Source organism: Xenopus tropicalis, chromosome 7 (assembly GCF_000004195.4).
Source record: "Xenopus tropicalis strain Nigerian chromosome 7, UCB_Xtro_10.0, whole genome shotgun sequence".
Taxonomy (NCBI): domain Eukaryota; kingdom Metazoa; phylum Chordata; class Amphibia; order Anura; family Pipidae; genus Xenopus; species Xenopus tropicalis.
The window spans coordinates 104,166,209-104,193,301 of NC_030683.2; the positions used below are offsets into that span (position 1 = coordinate 104,166,209).

The 27,093-nt window shown below is 40.3% G+C and overlaps 1 protein-coding gene across 6 annotated transcripts in view; it reads left to right on the forward strand.

The window, feature by feature from the left end:
• The window catches only part of LOC100493774 (myosin-10), a 114,226-nt gene that overhangs the window by 10,554 nt on the left and 76,579 nt on the right, over nt 1-27,093 (forward strand). For 4 of the 6 annotated variants that reach the window (XM_012967417.3, XM_018095487.2, XM_031905588.1 and 1 more), the window contains exon 1: nt 18,984-19,140. The exons of 1 other annotated variant lie outside the window; for it this stretch is intronic. The gene's annotated coding sequence lies outside the window, so the exon portion shown is untranslated. Of the gene's footprint in view, nt 1-17,253; nt 17,311-18,983; nt 19,141-27,093 lie in introns of those variants that run through there. One more of the 6 variants, XM_012967418.2, reaches the window with a different exon arrangement.

The window sequence follows — 27,093 nt, forward strand, 5'->3', positions numbered from 1 at the left end:
TTAACTGCTGTTAGCATTATTTGTATAGCCCTGAGAAACATTGCGATTTTTTGGATCATCATATAACATGGTAATGTAAAAAGATTTAACGTTAATATTATCTATTATCTACTATCTAATATATTCTAAATAAAAAATGGTATTAGAAACCTTCTATAGAGATAGGGCAATTTCAGGCATTGCCATGAATTTTGTGATATATATTTTTTTACTATATTACATTGTTCAGATTTCAAATAATTTATTTTTCATTTATTATTATTATTATTATTATTATTAACATTTATTTATAAAGCGCTAACATATTCTGCAGTGCTGTACAATAAAATGTTATTCTTGAACCAATAAATGTATTTTTTAGCTGTAATATTGGTGTGTAGGCGCCATCTCAGTGCATTGTGCCTGAGCTTTACACATTAGAACTGCTTTCAGCTAACCTATTGTTTCTCCTACTCCCATGTAACTGGAGTAGTCCCAAGCCGGACTTGGATTTTCACTACTGAGTGCTATTCTAGTATATATTACTGCCATTAGGTGGGGCAGTAATATATACTAGAATAGCACTCAAGTCCGGCTTGGGACTCCTCCACTTTTAGCAATACAGGTGTCAGGGAGCTGCTATCTTGCTACCTTCCCATTGTTCTGCTGATCGGCTGCTAGGGGGATAGGGAGGGGGGTGATACCACTCCAACTTGCAGCTCAGCAGTAAAGTGTGACTGAAGTTTATCAAAGCACAAGTCACATGACTGAGGACACCTGGGAAACTTGCCAGGCCCCATGTCAAATTTCAAAGTAAATTTAAAAAAAATCTGTTTGCTCTTTTGAAAAATGGATTGAAATGCAGGATTCTGCTGGAGGAGGTCTATTAACTGATGCGTTTTTTTCCTGTGACAGAATCCCTTTGTGGAAAAAAATACAAAAATACCAGCCTTCCTGTATATTTATCTTTCTTTCCTGTAAATAACTTTGGGGTCAAGCATAATTTTTACTGGCCAGGTGGCAACCCTAGATTAAAGTAGCCTGGGGGTGGTGGCAAATGCCTGCAATGGCTCCCTATTATCAGTTATGGCAGTCACCTTTATGTGCTATTGCATGTGCTTGTCGCTGCTGTTTGGAATTAGGACAGCCTGCATTTCCTTTCCGCAGCAGGCAACAGAGGGTTTTTGGCTAATTTGAGACAAAGAGCTCCTAAGAACAGAGGGCACCAACATATCCAATGCATCTACCCTAAGGCTTGGCTCGGCGGTTCAGCTGGGGAGATACAGAGGGTAAATGGGCTCACTTAGGCTTTATGTGCAGCCAAGAATGCTTTAGCCCTGTCCTTGTAGCTGTAGCGCTGCACACACAGGGTGAGCTGAGGAGTTGTGGGAAATCTCTTACATTCTTGTGGCATTTTACTGCTGAAAATAGCCCAAATCATTCTGGGGCAGGGTGTTTAAGCTTTGTTCTTTCCAAAGAAAAAGGCATTGCTCTGTGCGGTGTCTGAGGGGTAAGACACGCTTCAATTAACTGTGTTTCTCTTGGAGCCGCTTGCTCTTTTCTCCCATTCACACTCTCCTGTTTGCTTCTTCCCCCAACATCAGTTAACTGTTGCAAGCAAAAGGGATTATACTTTATTTATATGGGGGTCATATTACACAGGGCTATAAAGAGAGCACAAGGAACACTCCAACACACAGGTATAAAAGAGGATAACTCCTTTGTTTAATTGTGCATAGCCAAACAAATCAATGGTTTGGGGGACAGGCCCCTTTACCATGTCACCTGAAAAAGGGGCCCACCCCAAAACATTGTTTTGTTTGACTATGCACAATTAAACACAGGGTTCCTTGCAAGTCTTTTTAGTGGGGTGCTGTTTCCCTGTACTCTATTAACACAGAGTTACTTATTTTTGAAAGGCCAGGTGTGTGTGTGTGTGCACTTTTGGTTCCTATAAAGAGAGTGCTCAGTCATTCGCATCTGTACTTGCCCAGTAGAGCTTACAATCTACATTCTATCTTAGTATATTACAGTTAAAAATTATTGAAGATTTTTTATTTTTTGAGGCATATTGCAGACAGATTCAGGTGGGATTATTTTTTTTAGGTCTTTTTAAATAGGCTAGATAAGAGTTTGAGTTAATGGTTCTGGTTGGTGGATGAGTATTAGTGTCCTGCAGTGGTACCTGGAAAAATTGCTGGTATTGAGAGGATGTAGGTTTGGTCATTGGGTTGCAGTAAAAGTTGTCAGTAGTCTGCGTGGGGCAGAATGTGGTTTCCAGGTAGAGTGCAAATGCAGGACTGTTTTCATAAATGGCCAAAAGTGGCATTTGGCCAGGGGTCTGCACAAAGACCTTTTATCTGCTATGCCCTTTGACTGAAACATCCCCCCTCTTTTAGTTACACAATCTCTATAAAAGAAGAATTTGTTGGTTTATTATTTTGGTTTCCCATTTTGTAATTATGTTTAAATGGCTTTCATGGCTGTTGGTTCAGGCAGGTACACCTGGACCTGCAAACATACGCCTCCCTTCGGCTTTTTGAAGTCACACGAAGTTTCCTCACTAGACGGCTTTAGGCGACTTTGGAAAGTCCAAGCGAGACATATGTTTTCCCAGCGGCGATTTACATTATTGCTGCTGGGAAGGAATTTGGAGGAGATTTGTAGCCCGCAATAGAGAAGATTTGCCACAGGCGTCTAATCCGGTCTGACATGAATTGTGCTGATCTCTAATGTGCCTCTTATCTCAGTGACAATTGTTATATCGTAAAGCAGCAAATGCCGCGACCCTTTAATACAGTTCCTCATGTTGTGGTGACCCCCAACCATAAAATTATTCCTAAAACCATTGGAAATATGTGTTTTCCGATGGTCTTAGGTGACCCCTGTGAAAGGGTCGTTCGACCCCCAAAGGGGTCCCCACCCACAGGTTTAGAACCGCTGTTGTAAAGGAACATTATATTGACCACTTGTGAATTTTAAAGTAACAGCAGCAGCAAAACATGCTGTCAAGTGTAACAGGGGTGTTCTGAGAAATACTTTTCAAAAGCATACTGCTATTTTTCATGGTAATTTAGCCACCAGAGGCCGCTGTTTCTCCATAATCTATGGCTGAGATTTAACAGTTTGCTCTTAAAGGTAACACCAAAAAATGAAAGAGCTTTCAAGTAATAAATATATAATGCACTGTTGCCCTGCACTGGTAAAACTGGTGTGTTTGCTACAGTAACACTACTATAATTTATATAATAAGCTGTAAACAATAAACAGTTTATTACCTTTTAAGGCACTGAGCTATTCTACTGTAAAAGATCACAACCTGATCAGCACAAATGGTGGATAGAAGAAACCCTAGTGCAGCTCAGGTTCTGTGTAAGCTGGGAGGTGTACTGGTTTAATCAGCTTATTCATTGTAATGAATGCAACTAAGGTTAGGAACACTACACCCACAAACATGTATTACTTCATTACACAAATATTGGCTTTTAATCAGTATTCACTCTCTCAGGCATATTTTTGCCCTAGGAAAGTAAACGGTAAATACTTCCTGTGTGCTAGTGCTTATTTTATGTTAACAAGAACAATCAGAATGTTTTTATTATATGATGTCTGTAAGCCACGCCAACCATGACTATATGTGAGCAGATCAGTGTGGGGCGGGACTAAAAAGAGCAGAGGCGGTTTGATTTACAAATGTAATCTTTTGTAATGAATGATGTTTTATTAGTGTCAGTATTGTTGGTTAATTAAGTGGGCAGATAATCTTAAAAACAACATGCTACTACTATCAAGCATTGGTTTTTCATTTTGATACTGTCAATATTGTTATTTCATTAAAAGGGCAGTTACCTGTTAAATATTGATTTCCCATTGTTTGGAATACATTAGGCCCACATCTGTAAATGCTGTTGTTTAGTAGGGTGTATTGTAATTGTTGTGTTTCTCTGCAAGCACATTTGTATTGTAACACACATATATTGTCACTTATGAAAGATAAGAAAAAGGTAGAATAAGAAGACACATATATGAAAAAACTCTGTTACAAAGTCAAAATTCCAAATAGACTGTTGAAAATCAGCTTTTGCATGATTATTTTTGGTGTTGCTGGTGCACCAGTTCCAGCTCCTTTTCTCAGGCAGTGTTATTGGGTTTAATTAATGATTCAATGATTTTTATGCAGACTGAAAGGCTCCTTCTACATATTATCTAAGGTCCCAAGAATTCTGGATAAAAGGTCCCATACCTGTACTTGCACCCTTGGCAAGGGCAACCCCTTTCTCAAGTCACTTATCCCTATATATAGTAAATCCAATCTCACAGTTTCCCCAACTCTACAACATACACAGATGGGTGAAGCTCCCAAACTACATCTCCTGTCTACATTATCTCATCACGCCAGGTCTTATCCAGTTTCCATGGAACAAATGAACAATCCTATCACTGGGAAAATTCTCTGCTTATAATCAGAACAAGTGACCAACTGGAAGTTTCAGGTTTACTGCTGTAGATGCTTGGTGTGTCTTCCTTTGGGATAAGCCCTCCTATTTCGCAATACATCTTTTTGGAACATTTTTTACTGATTTTAATTCAACATAAGTTGAATAGAAAACAAGACAATAGAGATAGTAGTTGGATAGTGGTATTTGTGAAAAGGGAAGTAAAGATAGGCACAGGGTATAAGGGCTACACTACACAGGAGATTTTGATCATATTTTAGACAGGCAGCCATACAGGGGCAATAATCATCTTCTTCAGTCGGCAGTTCATCTGCTGTGTATGAGGCAATCTGACCCACCTACCCATATCTGTCTGAAAATCTGGCAAATATTGATTGGACAGGTTTAAAAATCTTGATGAGCCTATGTTGTCATCACCCCGACTGGTTGTATCCCTGCTGTCGTTGATAGTCCGATATTGTCCACTTCTGTATAGATACGCTCAGCACTGCTCTGTACTTACTGCCGTCCATTCTGAATTGAGCACCGCTGCACCTACTGATTATAAAATAGGACACGCAAGTCACTTGCACGCCAAACATCAGAATATATGCCAGTCAGGCTTAGAACATATTTGGCTAAACTGTGCCCAATTTGTGACAAAGCACATGCGCAGTTGCATCTGTTTGGAGGGAGTGACAGTTGCTGAGCCCTGGGACCTAAAAAGGCTAGTGGGCCCCCCTAAATATAGAAGACAGGACACTGTTGCCATCTCCACAGGGCTTCTAAGACATTTTTCTTAAAGTGGCAGTATTTTTCAGTATGAGTGCATTTAAATGGGCTTGTGCTGATATACCTATTGCCTAATTTTTTAATCATGTAACATCTATGTTTTTTGTCAGTTCTTGAGCTAAACAGGGCGAACAGGGAAGCTAAAGGTACTCCATGTTTGGTCCTTGCAAGGTAGATAATTAGATTACCTGGACCCAGTTATATTCAGTTATTCATGACTACTTATTGGTTCAAAATAAATAGCATAACTAAATATCTTTGGTACAAGTCACATAGGGTGCTTTACTATGTTGATGAAACCTAGAGAACCAGAATTTGTGAAATTACTATATTGTAAGGTCAGTGTGTGATAATTCAGCCAGCCAATAGGCTCCTTGACTACTTTGTCACAGCATGCAGTTAGCCACTCCCAGCTAAAATCTTAGCATGTAGGTAATATATATATGCCATGTGACCATTGCCTTATTTTGCGTTATTTACATCAGCTGTGCTGTGTCTTATATTCTCTATTATGCCAACTCTGGTGTTACATAATAAAGGCCAATGATATTAATGTGAATTATGAGAGGAATCTGTATGTTAGAACAACTTTTACTGACCTTGGTGCTATTTCCATGTGAGGAGCTCAGGTTGGGTTGCATTTACCCTGGAGTATGTTTAACAAACTGACAGGTGGGAGGCGAAACAAGAGATGTGCTGAAAGCTATGTCATTAACCAGCCTGCCCTTAATGATTACTTAGTGAATAGCAACACAATCACTTGTGTGTTATTGTGTCTCTGTGGCAGCATAACTGAAAGGTAAATAAAGGCCGCTCCAGCTAGGAACAGTTTCCAGGGTTTGAGGGCAACAGTTGTTTGGGCGTCTTATCCCATGGAGGTCACTTGGTCTAAGTTTAGTCCGGATTGTTCTTTGTAAGAAATGTGAAAATGCTCCAATCAGCAGGTTAGCTGGAAGCTGAAATTGGGAATATGTATAACTAGCTAGCTATGACTACTCATTAATGACACTGGTCATTAAAACATTGAGAGTAATCAACTCTGTCGCTGTCTATATCAAAGGGGTTACCCACTGTTCAATTTACTCACTAGGATAGGGCCATATTGTCTTCACCATCTACGCACATCAGTGTTAGAGACATACAGGAGTTAAACAGAGTAAAGGTGGCCACACATGTGGCGATTTGCGATCGTTAAATCTGCCATTAACGTTCAGGGCTGAAACGGCAGATAAGGAGGTAGAAACAATAGGATTTCTACCTCCTTCTGCCAATTCAGCCCTGACTGCAGATTTTGCTCAGGCGCCTTCTATGGCGCCCATTCAAAATCTTTAAACCGCCCGATTGGCGAGACGGCCGATATCAGCAGCCTCCTGCGATATCGGTCGACTCGCCGAGTTGCCATACAAACACCGAATATCGTACGAAATGAGGTTTCGTACAATATTATCGGTGCGTGTATGGCCAGCTTAATAGTAAATGCAGCTATCTCGTAAGGGTCATGATATTGCATACAAAATCACTCGGAGAGCCAAATGTGCCGGAGGGTCTACGCTTGCACAGCCATGGATTACAATTAAGATGGCCACTGTTGGTAACTTTGGTCAGTAACAAACACACTGCCAGATTTCTGGGAATGCATGTCTTCTGAAGGGTCTTGTTTGGTGTAGAAGTTGTTCTGCCCTGACTTGTGCATTGGCACATAACTAAGTAAATAACAAAAGCAGCTGACCTTCGTATAGTTTAGGTTATTTGTGGCTGAACAGTGTCTTTGAAATCCACGTGTTATTTGTGGCTGGCCAAAGTCTGGGCCCATTTCTAAAGCACCAGTGTTGGAAAAAGCCCTGTAGTTCTCAAGGTGGGTTGGAAGGGGCTTTACAGAAGACCATTCTGTGTAGCAGAACGCAAGGTGACATGGGTATTACCTCCCCATGTATGAAAAAGCAAATTATAGTTCAGATCCTATGCCGTTCCCTTGGCAGGGTTTATAAAGGACAGAAAACATTTATCTTTTTAACGTTAATGGCTCTAACCGATACCAGCAATGATATGAAGTCCTGTTCTCCTTGTGGTCTTAATACTGACCAAACTAGAGCCTGAAAACCTAGCTCTTCCCATTAACTTACTCATTACAGAAATTTAGCACAGCAATCATAGCTTTTAGCAATCCCTGACAAGGAAATGCTGACAGATAAGAAAGGTACAGAAGACTATGGTTTGTCATCCTTACACCCCCCATATATAGCACTATGCACTTCTGCACAAAATCTTGGGGGTTATAAAAATACAGTGTACTAATAATAACAGTATTATCATTGTGAGGCAGGTTGCCTCCTATACACTCTATACATTGCCATTACATCTTCTGTTTTTTTATGTACCCTGTAGAAATTCCAGTATTATCAGTGTGTGCTGTCTGGGGGGGGGGGGGGGGGGGGGGGGGAGCGAAGCGATATGCAAGGATGGGTTAAAGCCCAGTGACAACCCGAGCCAAAGGGAATGGGACTATTAATTAAATCAGCATGCTTTTTGTAAAGCTTCTTCCCTTTTTAAATTACAGTATTTATATTAGACTACACATTGCAGCTTTAAAATATAAATTGCTGTCATGCTGATATACATATATGCCAGGGATATCTAATCTGCTTCTCCAACAGCCAAAGAATTTTTACAGGAGAACATATACAAAACAGAGAAATGCACACCAGTGATATGATGGCAAAGTACAGCTCCGCAACCGCCCCAGGCATTTGTAATGGACTTTGGCTTTGTTGCATGCTTGCTGTTCATCTAGGCGTGTCAAATGAGAGACTTTTGGTAATTGGGCATAGTAAGCCCACCACATATGCCAGTGGCTAAGATTATTTGTGTTTTTGCACCCTTCACACGTTACAGCCTGAGTGGACACAAGAACACAAGAATCAAACATTGAAATAATTGCGTGCAGACCAGTGGCATAACAAGATGTTACTGAATGCTGCAGAAAATTCAATTTAAGGCTCCAAACCTTGATAAGTTTACCTGTTCTCCCAATATATATTGAAATTGCTCATTATTTAGGGCTTTACTGGGCCCTCCTGCAGGTGCAGGGGGTTGCTTTTTCTGTAGTTACTCCCCTGATGCCGACAACATTTTACTAAGCCAATTAACATAGAAACCATTTGGGATTGATGAAGAAGGTATAACATGTAGAAGATATGATACTTTATAAACCATAATAGTCTATAATAGTCTATGTCCTCACATGTAACTGTATAATTAAAGGGAGATATACCGTATAGAAGATAAACCATACTTAATAAGGGAGATATATACTGTAGAAGATAGACCATACTTAATAAATGTATAATAGTCTGTCCCCAGATGTAACTATATAATTGAAGGCTTATAAATGATAGGCCATTCTTTATGAATGCTGTACATAATGGAAAATTCTGAAGATTTTTCTGATAAAGAAAATGCATGTCAGAATACCAACCAGGAAACATTCTAAAGGCCATTTATTCTTACATTTATCTGCTATTTTGAAGCTAAAAGCCATGCAGTTAGATATATTGTTTTATGGCCTTACTTGTAAAGCTACAATTTAAAGCTGAACTTTGCAATGGTAAATAGAACAAAGGTTACCTTCCTACTGCACTCTAACCAAAATAATGGTTTCAAGATGATTTTATACCCATGTTGTGTTTTTAGGCAGCTCAGTAAGAGCAGTGCCATATGCAGTGAGCCTAGGGAATGCCATGCTGCCATTTTCAGTAGCCTTGCAAGAGTAAGTGTAATGGCACACTGGGCATTTTCTCTGCTGGCAGAGATACGGTATGTTCCAAATCACCCTGCTGTCTCCCATTCATCCTAAAAATGCACTCTAGCTGTACCTGTCAAAAAATAAACCATGCAAGTGAATGGGAGGCAGCAGATCTGATTTTGGGAAGCTGAAATACGTTGACAGAGAAAAGGTTTTGTGTGCTGTTAGCCTTAGACTGTCTGTTTGCAGGGAGAAAAACAATATTTGAAATCAAGCTATCAGTCTGTAAGGGTAATTTTACACAGTGTTTCTCTTCCAGTGCATTTCAGTTGGTGGGAAGAGCAAAACACTGTTTAGTACCTCGTCATTTGATTGAACGAAACTGCTCTTCGCTGTAACCGACAGTCGGTTTTCATCCTAAAAATTCACACACATGCATTTTAGGCCGAGAAAACTGCTTGTTGCATGCAGTGAAAGGTGGCTTCCATTCATATTAATAAAAGGAGGCATAAGGAGATGGGGGAAAAAGACTTTTGTAGTAAAAACAAACTTGATCTTTAGTAAATATGCCACCATGAACCCCACTGAGCCTACAATGGATATAATGTACATAATATAAGTTTTCTCTTGATCTGAGAACATTTAATTTTATTGTATTTTTGTATTTTAGCAATGATGGTCCCCTGGGAAACAGAATGCCCACATTTACTATTATCTGCATATTCAAACCTCCTTTATGAGTCACTTTAGAAATATCTGTTAGGTATTTGATACCTATGGAGCAGAATTTACAGTTAGCTATTGCTTGTAAAAAAGGCAATGAGTGAATCTTTATAATCAACAAGAAAAGGTGTGTCCCTCGATTGAATCCGTTCTGTTCATTGCATGACAGTTTGTGTGCTACCTGCCTGATAGCCGAGCGGAAATTAAACCTGACACACTACATCTTCCCTAAGGTGATTTCAGAGATTGGATGGCTGCTCCTGTCCCAGGCCTTTTGTATTGCTGACTTTACTATTTTCTATTTTAATTTATGTTTTCATTGCTAACTGCTCTGTCATAGATATTTCTGCAGTTGCCTTGTTACTTAATAATATCTATTATTCTACTCTGTCAGCAAAAAGTTGAGCCGCACCTGACCTTAACTCACCCACTTCTTACCTTTGCCTGATCCTAACCCGCCAAGCCTCGGCATTTATAGACCCATGTTCACCTGTCGTTGGCATCACAAAAGGGGTGGGGCACATAGGCGGAAGCAGGGCATAGTAAGGTTGCGGGCAGGGTGGGCACATGTAAAGTTCAGCCCGAACCCGCTCTCAAAAGTAGTGTTGATGCCGACCCAAACCAGCCTGACCTGCAGGTAAGACCTTTCAGGCCCATACATCACTACTGTACCTCCAACTGCCCTTGCATTTTCCGGCTGAAACCTGCCCCCTTTGAGCACTGACAGGAGAATGGCATTCCTGCCATTGACCATATATTGCTGTATATAACTGCAAAGCACCATAGACACTCCCTAAATGTCACACAGCATAGTGGCCCATGTTGGGTAGTAGTTATTTTAATCTCCAGTCCTAGTAACATTAATCAGACTGGCCCTATTTTCATTGCATGAACAATTGCTAAAACGAAGGCCCCGAGTCACTGTGTTATTTAGAACTTTTCTGATTTCCTGCAGCTCTCAATAACAAGGGTCTCACATCCTAGCCACTTTTGTGGCTTCCATCATAGAGGTCCTGCACCTTTATATGGTCCATTCCTTTAAAACTGTCCTAATTTTCGTGGGACAGTCCCGATTTTGACAGCTAAGCCGACAGTCCTTGATTCTTTCTGAAAAGTCCCTAATTTCCCTTTGATCTCCTGCACTGAACCTGAATGATTAAAAAGATACAATGTTTCCCAAACTTAATTAAAAAAGTAGCTTTCGGCAGAGAGCCCAGAAAAGTTAGCAAGCTACACTTGCACTTAGATACAATTGTAACTAATAAGCTAAACAGGTCTCCTGGGAACTAAGACTTGCAGCTTAAAGGAGAAGGAAAGTAATTTTGGCATTTTACTGCCAATAGATTTGCCACATTAGTGCCACCTAGAACAATATATTTATTCTGCAGAAAGCATTGCCATACCTGAGTAAAGAGCCCTAGAAGCTTTCTCCGTTTGCTTAAGACAGCAGCTGCCATATTAAATAGCTTCCTGTTTGCAGTCTAGCCCTTGTAGTGCAAATCACACATTCCTAAGGGAGGGCGAGGGAGTTCTTAGCATTCCTATGGGAGGGGGGAGCAGGAGAGAGGAGAGAGCTGTACAGACGCTGGCCACAGGAATGAAGGATTTTTCTGAGAGAGGAAGTCTGATACCTAAGAATATGTTTAGAAAAAACATATTTTGATAGAGGATAAAAGCTTTTCTGTGAGTGCTTATATTTGTTTTTACATAGACCTTTCTGATAAAGTTTACATAGTTTTTACCTTTTCTCCTCCTTTAAAGGGCTATTTCACCTTGTTTAACATAACTGTAATAACACATAAAACAAGACCCCAAAAACCCTAGAAATTTGTTCAAACTGTAGCCAGGGCCACACATAACTGCCATGTTAAAATCATTAGCCAAGCATTTTACACAAATAGTCCTATACCAAGCTCTGCTAATGACCCAGAGCTAATCTTTCCCTGCAATAGATTCCATGTGGTTTGCACAAGGCACTTACAAATATAGTTACATAGTTTGAATTATAGTACAGGTATAGGACCTGTTAACCAGAATGCTCAGGACCAAGGGTATTCCGGATAAGGGGTATTTCTGTAATTTGGATTTCCATACCTTAAGTCTACTAAAATATCAATAAAACATTTATTTAACCCAATAGGATTGTTTTGCATCCAATAATGATTATTTATATCTTAGTTGGGATCAATTACAAGGTACTGTTTTATTATTACAGAGAAAAAGGAAATCAGTTTTAAAATTCTGAATTATTTGATTAAAATGGAGTCTATGGGAGACAGACTTTCTGTAATTCTGAGCTTTCTGGATAACGGTTTTCCGGATAAGGGATCCCATACCTGTACTGTATTTGTGTCAGTGTTGATATATACTTTGCCTCTAAACTTCTGTAAATCAGGGAAATCACCCAGAACCAGAGATTATAAACATAAATAATGGCTATATTGATGATGTGCAGGTATATTTTACATGTCTTTATCCTATGTTCCAGCCACGTTGTGAGACAATAATTATGTAATGTTACTATATTAACTCTTTCAACCCTTGCCTTGTCAGTGGGTTTCCAGCCCCTGGGAACAACCTTTGAATTCCAGAATTTTGCAGTGTACAAGGTGTGACTGATCCTGGCAGACACTTGCTACCAAGCGGCCCCACCCCAGGAGATTGTCTCTCTCATTGTCCAAGTATTTCAGCTCCTTTGCTTTACACGCAGAACACACCCTACCTGCCTCTGACGACACCTCCTTCTCATGGCACCCTGCCAAAGGGTGGTGAACGTTTGCATGTGCTGTGCATTTTCTGCCCTTTTTTGGAAGTGGGGGTAAAAAAGACAGTTTTTCTTGCCTCCTCCCACCTGTAGCACATTCTATCTATTGTCTCTGGGGTGTGGATACAGGAGTGGCATAGGCCATGCTATCCTCCTTCATTCCTCAGTGTCTGCCTTTGGGTGGCAGGCGTTTAGATAGCATCACTTATTTTCTTTCCACCAACAGATTATTACTTGGGTACAGTTCCTGTGGCACAGGCTCTCACAAACATGAACCTGTCTTGCTGTATGGTTTCCAGCTCCAAACTAAATGCTTTATTTTTATTTTAATGCACTATATCTGAAAAATGTAAATTCGTTTTGCATACCATGTATACTTGATGCTTACAATTGATATACATAGCTGTAAGAGCTTTAAGCTCTTTTTGTTCTGGTATCTCGAAAATGCTGTGCCAAATTGACTGAAGCAGCAGTTTTTCAGGTTGTGATAATTTGACTAGTGTTAACATGAGCAGCGAGACCCTAATTAATAAACAATTTCAATATATCTTGTACAATAGGCAACCTTACGAATGTTTTCCTAAACTTGAATTTGCTGTGGGGCCCAGCAGCATCTAGTTATGCTGCCACCTGAGCACTTGTCTGCTATTTTACATTAAAGTCCATTGGGACCAGCGTCGGACTGTGGCAGCAGTGGCTACCGGAGTTTCGACATGAAGTACCCCCCCTCATTTTCTCCACGGCTCCCTCCTGATGTATGCACCTGCCACCACCCCTCCTCCACGAGTGTACACACACGCCACTAGTGTCCCCTCGTGAGTGTGTACATAAGTTCTGCCTTCTAACTTCGACACAGGCAGGGGAGTGGGCCTGGGGCCCACTGGCTTTTCTCTTGATGTCCCGCTGGCCCAGTCTGATCCTTACTCGGCGCTGCTTTCGGTGCTTTGGCTCCATGTTTTTGAGCTACTAAATTGCTCTAAGTAGCCCCGTGTGCCATCTTCCTAAAGTTTTTAACAGCAGGGCTGTATTTAATCTGAATACCAAAATCCTGGCATCTGGGAAACCCATCACTGATAAGATCTGTCTTTGTTTTCTAGATGGTGGCTGAGTTTGTTCAGAGAGATAAATTCAGCTTGAATTAATAACAACAGAATTAGAATTATAATCCCTATATCAGTAGCCTTAATGTACAGCTATCATGCCTTAGTTTTACTGCATAATTTAAAACATGCAGTGAGGTTATTTCCTTTGCCTATAGATACTTTCTTATCTCAATCTCTGTTCTGCATAAATTTTATTAAAGGCAATGACACACGTGGCGTTCGTCTCTGTGTATTGTCATGGCGATTAAAGAGCCAAAAAATTCACACCATTGCGGATGTTGAGAATCGCCACAGGTAAAACTTTGCAATGTGCAACAAGCAAAAATGCCTTCATACTATTCAACTTGAGTGTTTTGCCTGCTCTGGTTCTCATCACCCACAATGGTGGGTGACAAAAAAAAACACGTCATTGTCTTTAGGGACCAAAATCCTGCAGTGATATAAAGCTAGTGCTACACAGAGCGGATAGACAGCCTGTAGATAAGCGCAGGCTGAAAAGACGCTTTATACCTGAAGACCTGAAAGTTGTTCCTGCACTCAGAAGCATTGCTTCGGCCTGGGTGCCTGGGTGCAAAACTGCTCACATATGCGCCTGAGCCAAGCAGTGACTCCAGGTGGAGCCATTACTATCAGATTTTCAAGAGTAGGGGTGGGATTCTAGCTCTGTGCCTGTCCGCAGGCCTAGAATCCACCCCATGTGCCACTAGCCTTAAAGGTGGGTTTTCTGCATTCTGACTGGTTCAATAATGTAATAAAGGTGTGAGATCTGTTATCTGGAAACCCATTATCCAAAAAATTCTGAAATAAAGGAAGGCCGTGTCCAATAAAATAATTCAGATTTTTAAAAGTGATTTTCTTTTTCTCTCTAATAATAAAACAGTACCTTTTACTTGAGCCCAAGTATGATACAATTAATCCTTATCAGAGGTAAAAGAGTTCTGTTGGGTTTAATGTTTAAATTATTTTTTAGTAGACTTAAATGGAGGGCCAAATTATGGAAAGACCCTGTTTCCAGTAAAACCCCACATCCCAAGAATTCTGAATAACCACAGTTCCCATACTTGTATAAATAACGTTAGCCATAAAGTGTGATGGAAAGGCTGGTTTGTGAGAGAAAGGAAGGAGGCACAACCATGTGGCCAGCTTTCATTCTAACATCATCATATTTGGAACCTACAGGGTATTTCATATGTTTATTCTGCAGTAGATAGTGAATGTTGTATGACCCTTCTCCCATTTCCTTCTGTCTTATCTCCAGCCTCTTTATAGAGAGTATATAGACTATATTGTGCCACATTTCCTTCTGTCTCTTCAGTCTACCCGTCTGGTTAGCCTTGCTTGTCTCTCATGACGTCAGCACATCATTTCCAAATCTCTGCCCGCTCCCAGGGGGTGGGGAGCCTTAAGGTAAATTGGAGTGAGATTTGCAAAATACAAGTGACTGTTAGAGCAATGCTTTAATGTTACAATAACCTTGCCTTGAGCATAAAGGAGTGGTCAGATGCCAAAGATGGTTCTTTCTCTTTAATAGAAATCTGGCTGATTTACATGTGCTTTGGCCTCTTCCCTCAATAGAGATGAGGAAAAAGTCTCTTAGGGTTTGTACTGTAATATTCTGTTCCCTCAGTTATACATACAGACCAGCAAAACTGCAACACAGAGCAAAACTCTTTTGTGAACAGGCATATTGGATGGTATAGGGTGAGTTTTTATCTGGATTTGATATGGAGCACAAAAACCATAATATGTGCCAAATCTCACGGGCCAGAGCCCTGTCAGGCTTTACTGACAGCCTGTCAATAGGATCAACAGTTTGATTTGGCCCTTCATATCCAGTGTACATTTTCGTTTCAAGCTGGGCTCCTAGGATTATTTAGTAGGACAACATTTTTCCTAAATCTCACCCTTAAGACTAAGACCCGATCCACTGTTGAGTGCAGTAGTGGGGCCAGACAACAGCTTGAGAAGTGTTACTGTATCCCGTGACATTGCCTAGCCTGTCATTGTTATGACATATGACTGTAACTGTTTTACGAAAATAATCAGGTTTCGGTGTTTGTCTGTCCTTGAGCTGCCTGTTAATTACTGGAACTGTAAATGGCAACCTTTAGATCTTGCCTCTGGAATTCTATACATTTTTCTGCTCAGGTTTCAGTTATTTGCATTATAACATTGCATAGCTGATATGCACGTCCCTTATCATTTGTTTGTGGCCAGTAATAACAATTCTCTAAATGCACAGCACCAAAAGATGTAATGTCATATGTGACACTGTAAAATCTGCTCGTTTGGCCCTAGGGCAAAACAATCTAATTTACATGGCGGGCATAGGCAACGTTGCTTCGGGGACCGCTTTAATGAGCCAATGTGGCCCCCAATCCGATGGAAAAATCAAACCTGCCTGATCGAGATCTGCCCGATTTTAGGCCAGATGTTGGTCGGGGAGGCCCGTCGTTAGTGCCCATAAACGGGCAGATAAGCTGGCGAATTGGTCTAAAGGACCTATATTGGTAGCTGAAATCGGCCCATGTATGGCCACCTTTACTCTGATACCCTAAAAAGAAAAAGCAACACGGGCATCTTGTAAAAATTGAGTTCAGTGTTATCGCTCAAATGGAAAGTTACAAATTACTTGTATGGTGTACATTTGTACTGTGGGTTCTGGGAGATAAACATGACAGTTATGTGTAAATATATTTGCATTTGTCTTCTCCTTTCTTCACTGCTGCTTCTGTCTTTTGAAACAATGTAGCAGAAGTCAGCCTTGCAGGTTTCTTCGCAGCACTGTTCAGTGGAAAACCTTTTCGGAGTTGTCAGTGATAGTAGAAATCTATTGCAGGCTACTAACTCACTCCCTGGGTTTTTACCCTAAAGGTGGCCACACACGTTCCCATCCTCCACAGACGTTCAGGGCTGATAAGTCAGATATGGAGGTAAAAGCAATAGGATTTCTACCTCCTTCTGCCGATTTCGCTCTGAAGGTAGATTTTGTTCAGGTGCCTTCAATGGCGCCCCATCAAAATCTTTTAACCCGCCCAATCAGCGAGTCGACCAATACCCGCAGCCTTTTGCAATATTGGTCGCCTCCAAACCGAATATAGTATGAAATGAGGTTTCGTACTATATCATCGGCGCGTGTATGGCCAGCTTAAGGCTAATGCCCCACGAGAAGATTAGTCACCCATGCTAAATCTCTGCTACCACAGGCGACTTATCTCCCTGTCTTTTCTTCGGCAACAAAGTGAATTGCCAGTGGCGAGGCATATGCATTGTTTTGTTTTTCCAAAATTGTGTGAAGTTTCCTCCTGGGGGCAACTTTGTGCGACTTCCGAGAACTAAACGATGCATAGGCCTTTCCACCAGGGTTTCACTTTGTTTGCCAGTGGAAAGGCATTTCAGGGAGAGCAGAGATTTATCATGGGCGACTAATCTCTCCTTGGGACATTACCCTAAATGTTCAGTAATGCAAAAATCCAGTTGAGGGTCAATCTCTATGCTGTATATAACTTAATTTTAATCAGTGTCACTTTGAATTTCTTTTGATTGATGTGGGATGATGATTGATGGGATTTCAAAGAATATTTGTAAATACTGTATAATATTTGTAAATTACAATGAAAAATGATAGAATGAGCTCCCCACATGCCCTTGTCCTCCTCTGTAATAAACTGCTTTATAAACAGCCTTGTTTTTTCTCTGTGTATCCCTATGCAGAAACAGTTCTCAGGCATTGGCTGAATGCTGCCATCTGCCCAGCCGATAACATTCAGGGTAAGAAACTGCCCATATGCATTAACTGAGTCTGTTAAATATCTCTTGTGCCTGGGAAATGTTTCAAGCGAAATTAGCGGATGGTACTACAGGCGACTTGAACAGAGCATATTCGTGACGACGGCAGATCGTCGTTAAATGATCTAAATTGTGTTCTGTAATGATCCAGGCCTCTTGTGTAAACTGTTTTGCACAGCAATACATCTCCAATTAAGGCCCAGTAAAAGTATATTAATCACGCTATGGCATCATAAACTATAAACATATCTATTGTGACTTGGTTTCACTTTTAGGGCAAAATAATAAATGCCTATTCAGTATAAAGGGGGCATTCACCCCAGCATTTCTTTCCATTATGAAACAAAATACGATTCAAAGCAACTTTCCAATTTACATATGTATATTCTTATTGAATCAAACGTTCAGTAGTTTTAGCTTTATTTTTAATTGATTACAATTGCAAATAACTAGTACTGAGTAATATACTGTGGATAGAAACCTATCTGCCCCTTTCATTTACAGATGTCTTAAAAACCACTTGCAAATTTGTTTCCACATTATTTAGGTTCCCCATATGGCAGATAATAAAGATGTGAAATTTTAGTATGCTGCCTGGTTCTGAGCAATGCTAAAGTATGTTGCAGGCCTCACACATCACAGATCCTGAACTGACTATACCAATTGTAGTAAAATGTATTCACAGTGCAGCTTTTTTTAAAAAATGTTTTCTTCCGCGTGGCAATGTATGGGTTAACTGATCGAATGTTTCCCACAGCATCAAGGAATGCAACAAATAATAATAATAAATAATAGATAAGTCTTGCTCAATTTTTACCGTATTCACTGATGCTCTCGGCCACAGAGGGAGACATGATATCAGTTAACCCATGCCTTGCCATGCAGTGCACACACTGTGTAAGTGCCCAGAGTGGCTCAGTGTTAGGCACTTCTACTTTTCAGCGCTGGCTCATTTATCAACCCTGGGCAAAATTGCCCAGGGGCAGTATTCCATGGTGACCAGTCACATTGTTGCATTCATTGTTCTACCTGCAGCTAAGTTACTGCCCATGGGCAAATTTGTCCATTATTGATAAATGAGCCACTGTTTTTGAATGACTTTATTTTCCCCCCACACCCCTAAAACATACAGACGTGTTTAGTGGCTCTTGGTGAAAATGTACCCTAAAGGTGGCCTCAAGGTGGTCACATCTGGGAAAGATCTGCTCATTTGGGGACCTTACCAAATTAGTGAATCAATGTATGCCCAGCTTTACTGTTGCAAGAATGAGATAGGGAGCTTGTAAGCTTCAGGGGCGCAGGGACTAATGTGAATTATGCATATTCTCTGTAAAGTGCTGCAGACAATGTCAATTTGTTGCTATGAATCCTTCCTTAAGCCCCTAAAGTTGCCCAGGCCCCCCTCATTTCCAGAGGCCTGGCAAGCCTGTGGGTATCTAGGTTCTGCATTGTCACTGAGAGTCTCGTCCCAGGCTGTTCCCAAATCAACAATGGGAGAAAAAATCCGAGCAAATGAATGGCCCATCCCTGTGTCTCCTAGGCGTAATGTTTGCTTGTAGGGCACTAGCACTGTTCCATGTGTGAGAGAGCAGTGCATTCCTGGCCCCTCCCTGCTCACTGACATCACAGGGACCTTTGTACCCCCTCCCACTCCTTTCCCTTCCCCGACATGCACTGACAGTTGGGTGTCTGAATGCAGAGCCGGCTGGGAGACAGAACTACCTTGGATTTAACTACCTGCTTTGGAGCAGAAGGGAGCTGGGGCTTCTATTTGTGCCTGGTGGAACACAGCAGCGACCCTTTCCATTCCACGTAAGGCTCATGACATTGTCTCTTGTCTGCTGTAAAATATACAGTGCAGATATTTGCTACCTTAGTCTGCTAAGGGTTTAACCCTGAGAGTGCCAGGGAAGGAAACTCAGCTCTTTGCAAACTCTTGCAGCCTTCTCTAGCTATATCATTTGGCTTATCATTACAGAGTATAAATATTGAATGTACAAAAAGGTTATCAGCATGATGCGGTGGCAGCGAGCGTATCCCTCGTACTTCAGAAGCACAGGGTATTATTTAGAAAAGTGGAGGGGAGGGAGGTAATTCTGGTGCAAAGCAAATGCTAGTGTACATATGCATGGAAACTACCGCCATGCATGGAAACAAATCTATTACGGTTGCAATGGAAACATTTACATTCCCAGTATTTAGTGGGTCAGAGCAATGATTTCTTTTAATGTTTGAAACATACCATAAGTCAGGGGTCCCCAAACTTTTTCACCTGTGAGCAACTTTTAAATGTAAAAAAAGTTGGGGAGCAATGCAAGCATGAAAAAAGATCCTAAGGATTGACCAGTAAGGGCTGTGATTGGTTATTTGGTAGCTCAGTGTAGACTGACAGCCTACAGGAGACTCTGTTTGGCAGTACACTTGGTTTCTATGCCTCCAAAACTTACCTGTAAGTCAGAAACTCAGAATAATCTCCTTCTTTGAGGCCACTGGGAGCAACATCAAATGGGTTGGTGAGCAACACGTGCTCGCGAGCCACTGGTTGGGGATCAATGCCAGGTTGCATGCTCTGGGCAGCCCAAATCAATAAAGGTAAAAACCCCACTGTAAAGGTAAAAAAACAAATAGTAAGTTGGTAGTAAGTAGTGAGTTTGTGTGTATGTTTCTTTTCTCTAATTCGAACCCAGGTGATTTGTGCCATTATTCTTTTTTGCTTTGCATCTCAGACCCCAGTACTGCAGCAATAACCCCAAAATGTATGTACTACACTGCTTATAATGCTGGCATGACTGGTTCAGATTGTAAGCTCTTTTGGGCAGGGCCCTCTTCACCTCTTGTATCGGTTATTGATTGCTTTATATGTTACTCTGTATGTCCAAATGTATGAACCCACTTATTGTACAGTGCTGCGGAATATGTTGGCGCTTTATAAATAAATGATAATAATAATAATAATAACTCATGGGGCCCTATGCAGGAGCCTGTAGAGCTTTGTGCTTAATCTTTTGAATTAGCAATAATTGAGGGCCTGATAAGAAGTGATTGTAACTATTCCTGAGGTTCAGTACAGTTACAGTAGCACAGGGAGGGTGCAGGCATAGGAACTTGGTAGAGTGCTGCCCAGCTTAGGCGGTTTCCTGGCCAATTAGCTGAACCCCGTATTGCACAATAGGTACGCAGACTGCTCTCTGTGTTCTCTACTGAGAAACAATGTGATCACTTTTAATGATCTGTTAATAAACTCATCTGTCATTTGCTTTTTGCAACCATTTTTCAGTTTTTATTTATGCTTGGAGTGTTCAGATTGTGCCAAGTTGTTGTACTACATCTCCTAGCATAGCTGCTAAAAATGGTGGTTTTGTAGTTTTAGAAGAAGAAGTTTATGGCTTGCCCCTAACAACTTTTGGTCAATTAGTTTTAGGGCAATGAAGGCTTAAAGATAACTTTTTATATAGATTATAGATTAATTCACTTGTTAATAAAAATCATCTGATCTTTATGGATGTCATATAAATTGTTTCAGAGGTGCAACTATTGATTACTGGTACCACTGACTAGTTCTTTTAGGGGTCACAGATCCTCTGCTTTGTGTGTACATTGTCTGATATGTTGATTTCCATCGTTTGACATTTAATAAAAACAGAGTCAAATTTTCAGTAATTGAGACTCCTTTTCTTTCAGGGCCCAGTATTCAGAGAGCTCAGCTCACCCTTTTTTATGTTTTTGTGTTGTTCTTCTCTGAGTAAATAAAAGCACTGTGGTATATTGCAAGCAGAACTCGGAAACATATAGTTGTAGGTAATCCCATTTCCTAACAAATAGAAAGAGCAGCTAATGGTGCGTAGAGCTGAGTGGTGAGATAAGCTGGAAACCTTTCTGGGTGGCCACGTTTTTTAGTCTTATTGATTTTAGTTAATCTTTAGTCTCATTCATTTCCAGGTCTAGAATTAGAGATCAAACGGAAGACAGGGCCATGTAGGAAGCCTGAGGCCCCAGGTTAAACAAAAAAAAAACAACCCTCATAACTTAAGTTGCAGTCATACAACTCCCATCATCCCTCAAGAGCCTTTGATTGTCATTGGTGAACTCGAACTTTAGCAAGACCAAAATAATCTCCTCCAATTTATTTAGTTCTGGACCTAAAAATGAACTGCTTTAGGAACAGGTGATGCAGGTTTCGATGGGATCCTTTTTAGAACATTAAGAATAGAGAAAATACTTGCTATTGTAATTTATAATACTTATAAAGACAGGCAGGGCTGGAACTAGGAGTAAGCAGCAGAGGAACTTGCCAGTGGTGCAACTTTGAGAAAAGGAGGGATGCATTTCCAGAAAATATGTTTATTTCAGCATGTCAGCACCATACTGTCTAAGTGGGTGATCATTAGATAAGCACTTTGCCTGTGCCATGTCAGGTGGTCTACGTCAGACACTGTATCAGGCTCAGGCTTATGGCAAGGTGGGACAGGTTGTCAACCTTGCCTTGGGTTACAAGCTCCTTGACCTAGCCCTACAGACAGGTGGTTGCAAATAATGACTGTACCAATGAAGTCTTTGGCATCTTTGGCAAATTGTTTTAAGTACCTTAGTATTGTGGTGCTTGCTGATACCAGGGCAATTCTATCAATAGTGAACTTGGCATGAACTTTATGAATGGAGAGCAAATCCTTTGAGGAGCTTCCTACAAATTACTGCTGTCTCTGGGTTTTACTGGGTCCTTTTGAGTTCTTCTTTGTTTTGCTTGACTTTCTTCCCATTCTGTTAATGGCCCTTCTATTCAATGGGTATTTAACATCATTCTTTCTAATGATTTCCTAATTAAGAAACTGAATGTGCCGTTGGGATAGTTCGCCTTTAACTTTGCTTTTAGTATGTTAGAATAGCATATTTTTAGCCACTTTTGAGTTGGTCTTCATTTTTAGTTTGTATAGTTTTTATATGTCCTCCTCTTCTGCCTCTTTCCAGCTATAAATCTGGGCCACTGACCCCGACAGCCAAAAAAAAACCAATTGCACTGTGAGGCTACGGTTTTACTGTCATTGTTACTTTTTATATTTTTTACCTTGTATTTCTATTCAGGCCCTCTCTTATTCATCTTATAGTCTCTCATTCAAACCACTGGTCTGGTCACTAGGGTAAATTGGACCCTAGCAACCAGATAGCTGAAAAAAATCTTAACTGGAGAGCTTCTGAACAAAAAAGTTGAAAAAATGTATAAACCACAAAAAATATTAAGGCCAGTTGCAAATTGGCTCAGAATATTACTGTCTACGTCATAATTAAAGTTAATTTAAAGGTGAACTACCACTTTAAGGAGATCATCTAGTTTTTTGCTTGTTGCTCTTTCCTCTCTAAATAATTTGTCTTATTCAGTTGCCTCTTTTCTCATTTTATTGCCCAACAATCTCAGCACTCTTTTTATCTATACCCCAGTGACTGCATATGTTCCAGCAGCAATTCTCTATACAGTAAATATCTGCCATTCTTGGTACACACATAACTAGATCTTTTATAACTTTGTTTGCCTGCAGTACAGCTCTCTTTGTTGGTATTAAGAACTTGAACAGAATATTGTTTGAATCCCTAGAGATAGAAGTAAAATAGCAAAGACTTGCAGGGACCTGGACCACGGATATTTATCTTGGAGTAGCTTCAGTTTCCTTACAATAAAGCAGCCCACATGGCAGTATTACCATTCTCATACATACAGCTGTACATCCTGCAGACATAAGGTAACTGCCCTGATCTGATCCTGTAAGAATCCTCTCTTCTAGTGACTCCTGGGTTGCAAAAGCAGTGACTGGTCAGCGTGCAGGTCGTTACTATCATTGTGTTTCATGTTAAACAGCTTATAAATAGATGCAATATTTATTTTTAGAGGTAGCATTGCTTTGACATAGATTGTGACTATGAGCTGAAGATCTGTACATATTCCAGAGTGGGTATGGTAGGTATTGGGATTTTTTTGTGCATTTTATGTGAACAGTTTGCAGGCTGAGATTGGTATGTTCAGCAAATGCCTCAAGTATGTGCGAGTCAATTAAATTATCTGCCATTCTTTAAGTTTAAGCTGTTAAACTGTTTCAGTTTGGGTCACACATTTTGTACCTATAGTGTAATGCAACACCCTTTGTGTCCCACTAGATGGAATTAATGCAGGTTTTTATGCAACTTGCAGACTCTTGACTTGTGTTCTTAAAGCCGTTGTCTTGGTCATGGTCCTAAGGCCCTCCTGTCAGTGGCATTGGATTCCCAATATACAGATATGCAATGAATCTCTGCTAAACATTGCTGTTCCCCTACACCAGTGATTTTCAGATTTTTTGGGCGCAAGATCCTTTCAATACATTCAATATTTGTTTAGGGCTGACTTAAAGGCCACATAAATAAAAATGTGACTGCATTTCTCATGTTTCCATGAAAATCCGGGACAGAATATAGGTGTTAATCCCAAATCGCAATCCTCAAAATGGGTTTTTATGAGCATCAAAGATGCAAGCTTTCATTCTTTCCAGATATCACTCTTATTAGCCTTTAGACTTACTTGGCCCCCCAGCCACTGCTCCTTTGGTTAGGAAACCACTGCCCTACACTAAGAACAATCAGGAATATTTAGAGTTTATCATACCTTGCATTGACAAATGAAAATCATATCATGACACTAACTATTACTAGCTGTCTGTAACCTGTAGTGTCCAATGTCCTTTTTATTAGCTTGTGGCATTTGTTCAGGGGTAGTTTTTAAAACTACAATTAAAATACAGACAGATACAGATAATATTGCAGAGAGAGTTAAGAGATGAACAGTTTCAATTAGTTTGCCTTTAAAAGAAAACGTATAATATTTTCAGAGCCTTTGAGGGGCTGGCTTGGAGCAGTGGCAGTGAGGTTTAGCCTGAAGTCTGGGCGAGAATGAGGGAGAATGGCATGTGGTGTCCAAGATATACCTAAAACCCAGCTTAAACATCAGTTAGGGTGAGATTTCATGGTGGAGGGACCTGGTCAAAAGTTGGACCTTCAAGTGAAGCTTGAACTGAAAAGATTCCACAATGACTACCTAGGGGTATGCTTAGGGCAGTTCCCCTGTGGACATGTATATGTACTGATCCAGCCGTGCCTGTTATTATATTTTAATGGGTGACACTGCAAGCCAGTATGAAATAAAATCAATGAGATTTGCCCTTGGAATTGGATTGCTTTTGTCATCTTCATGGCTGCCTCAGCAAATGCCGTTGATCTGAAATATTCATATACACAGACTTTCACTTCATATTAATTTGTAATATTGTGATTGCAAACCCTAATATTAGTGGGTCCATAGGATGATACAGGGATTTAAAGCAGCTGCGCTACATTTGCAGGATTCAGGTAGGTTTACTATTTGGTTCAAATGTTTTTAGGATTGGGGATTTAGCCAAATGTTATTATTATGGGTTTGGTGCATCCCTTTGTACAACTAATAATTATTTTAGAAACAAAGCATGTGATATAAATGATCCCATGCAACAATTATTTTTATGTACAGTGTAGCTCCAATAATCTGGTCTTTTGTGTTAGTGAAAGGGTAAAAGAAATCTGCACTGACTGAGTGACCTATAGCAACCAACCAGCAGTTATGCCTAGGCTCTTAAAGTTGCTTGGCTGCATTTAGGCCACAAATCTTCCGTGCTATTCAATCCATTTTTAGTGACATCGCTGTTTGGATTGTCCTAAAACTGAAAATAACAAGCTGACGTCTGACTTGGTAGATGTTTTAGGTTATTGTCTGACCTGAAAATCCATGGCTTGCACTTGGCCGCAGGCTGTTCTACACTCACACATGGTGCCAGGAGGCATCACTCACTCACTGGTTTGAGAGGCCCTTACACCCACTGGTCACATTTGTCGCCTAGGTTTCACATATTATAAGCTATACGAATACATAGACAACTTTAAATAGATATGTATACAGGTTTAAAACTGCCTGAAGTTTGTATCTTTAGCTCCCTGAAATATTTCTCATTCTCTGTGTAAACAGAATAAGTGCTTTACATTAGCAACCTTTCATACATGTAGGCCTAATTGATTTAAAGGCTTTTACCACAAGGTGTGGTTGCAAAAGCTTCAGTGCTATGGTGATATAATTTCAGGCCTCAGACAGACAAAGACAATATTCCCACACTAAAGAGATCTTTGTTCTAGCCAGAAGATTTTAGCCTATTGCAAAACATCTGTTGGTGGCACACACTGAACCTCGGCTTAAAGGGGAAAAAGCCTATATGTTGTCCTTAAAATGCAAATCCTCCTTATCAGCATGCACACAGTATGTTAGTGTGTTATACCTGCACGCCCCTTTAATATTGCAGCTCCCCATCCTTTAGACCAAAGGCAGGCTGAGGGTTAAAGAGAGCACTCAGACAGAAGGCACAGGGTGTTTTTCCCCAAGTGCCCAACACAGCCCCTACTGCTTCCATTGACTGTAATGTGAACTGCATGAAAGAACCACTGGCAGTTCTTGGCCTAAAAATACCCAATAGAATGCAGAGGGTTTTATACACCTTAATTCATATTTGTATTCATTTTTGCAAAGGAAGTTTTCAGATCCAAATTCCCTTTTATTGATGACCCAGCAGGACTCAGGGCATATGCACCATCCCAGGGAGCATAATGGTTTTAATTGACTCTCATTTTGTGTCAGGGACTTGCCCTGATCATTCAGTTTAACATGTTTGGCTGCTGGGTCATCACTAAAGAAAGCCAGAATGAGAAGGATCTTTAAATGCATAATTGGAGTAGGCAGAACCTTTTGCTATATATATATATATATATGGACAGGGAGATAGTAGAGGATACATGTCCCACAGTAGTGCAGCTGAATAAGGGGACATACAATGGTCACCAACCAACCCCCTTGGCTGTTCTACTTTGTTTTTATAGGTGTGGATCTCTGGTGGCAATGCCATTGCTAGTTTAACTCATCATATATCTTTATTGGGCTAGGCATGTGACTCAGACCCTACATATGCACTAAATTGCACAAACAGAGAGTTACCTCACCCATTCACATCCCTTGAGTATTTCTGCGCTAGCTCACATATTTGACACATGGTTCTTATTTCATTCTCAGTGTATTTGCTTTTTTTTTTTTTTTAATGTTAATTAAAACCAGCAATATCACAACTATAAATGCCTGTAAGCTAATTGCAGCACTGGGTCTCTGAAGTAAGATAAGTGCTAGTCTGTGTCTGTCCAGATGTGTAGTTAGTTTTCTAACAAGCAAGAAGTCTAACTTTGTTGTCAGGGTGTTAGGGATGCTTTACCTGTTTGTATAAAAATGGTGGGAGGGAGATAAGGGTTTAGAAACCACTCTTTCTTATCTGAAAGGCCATGTTACGACATGAGTTTGTTTTTATTTAAATATTAAATATTAATAGTTCTTATAATAGACTGGTGGAAACTAGTTGTGTTTTTTTTCTGGATTTTCAGAGAATGTTTTATATGTTGCAACACTTTGTAAAACATGAAGTAAATTGTGTTGTTTTTTAATGAACATATTTGCTGCCTGTTAATTACACCACTAAGAATGCAAAATTTCTTTTAACCTATTGATAAATATCCCCCCCAGTGTATCACTTGAATAAAAAAGTGAGATAGCTCTACTATAAGTCTAATGCCAGACAGGGCTAATTTTGCAGATAAATGGCAAGAATTAACCAATATACTGACATCAGCCTCCAGTGTCATGCAGTGCAAAAACTACACCAGGGGCCCTGCCCCAGTCTGCCC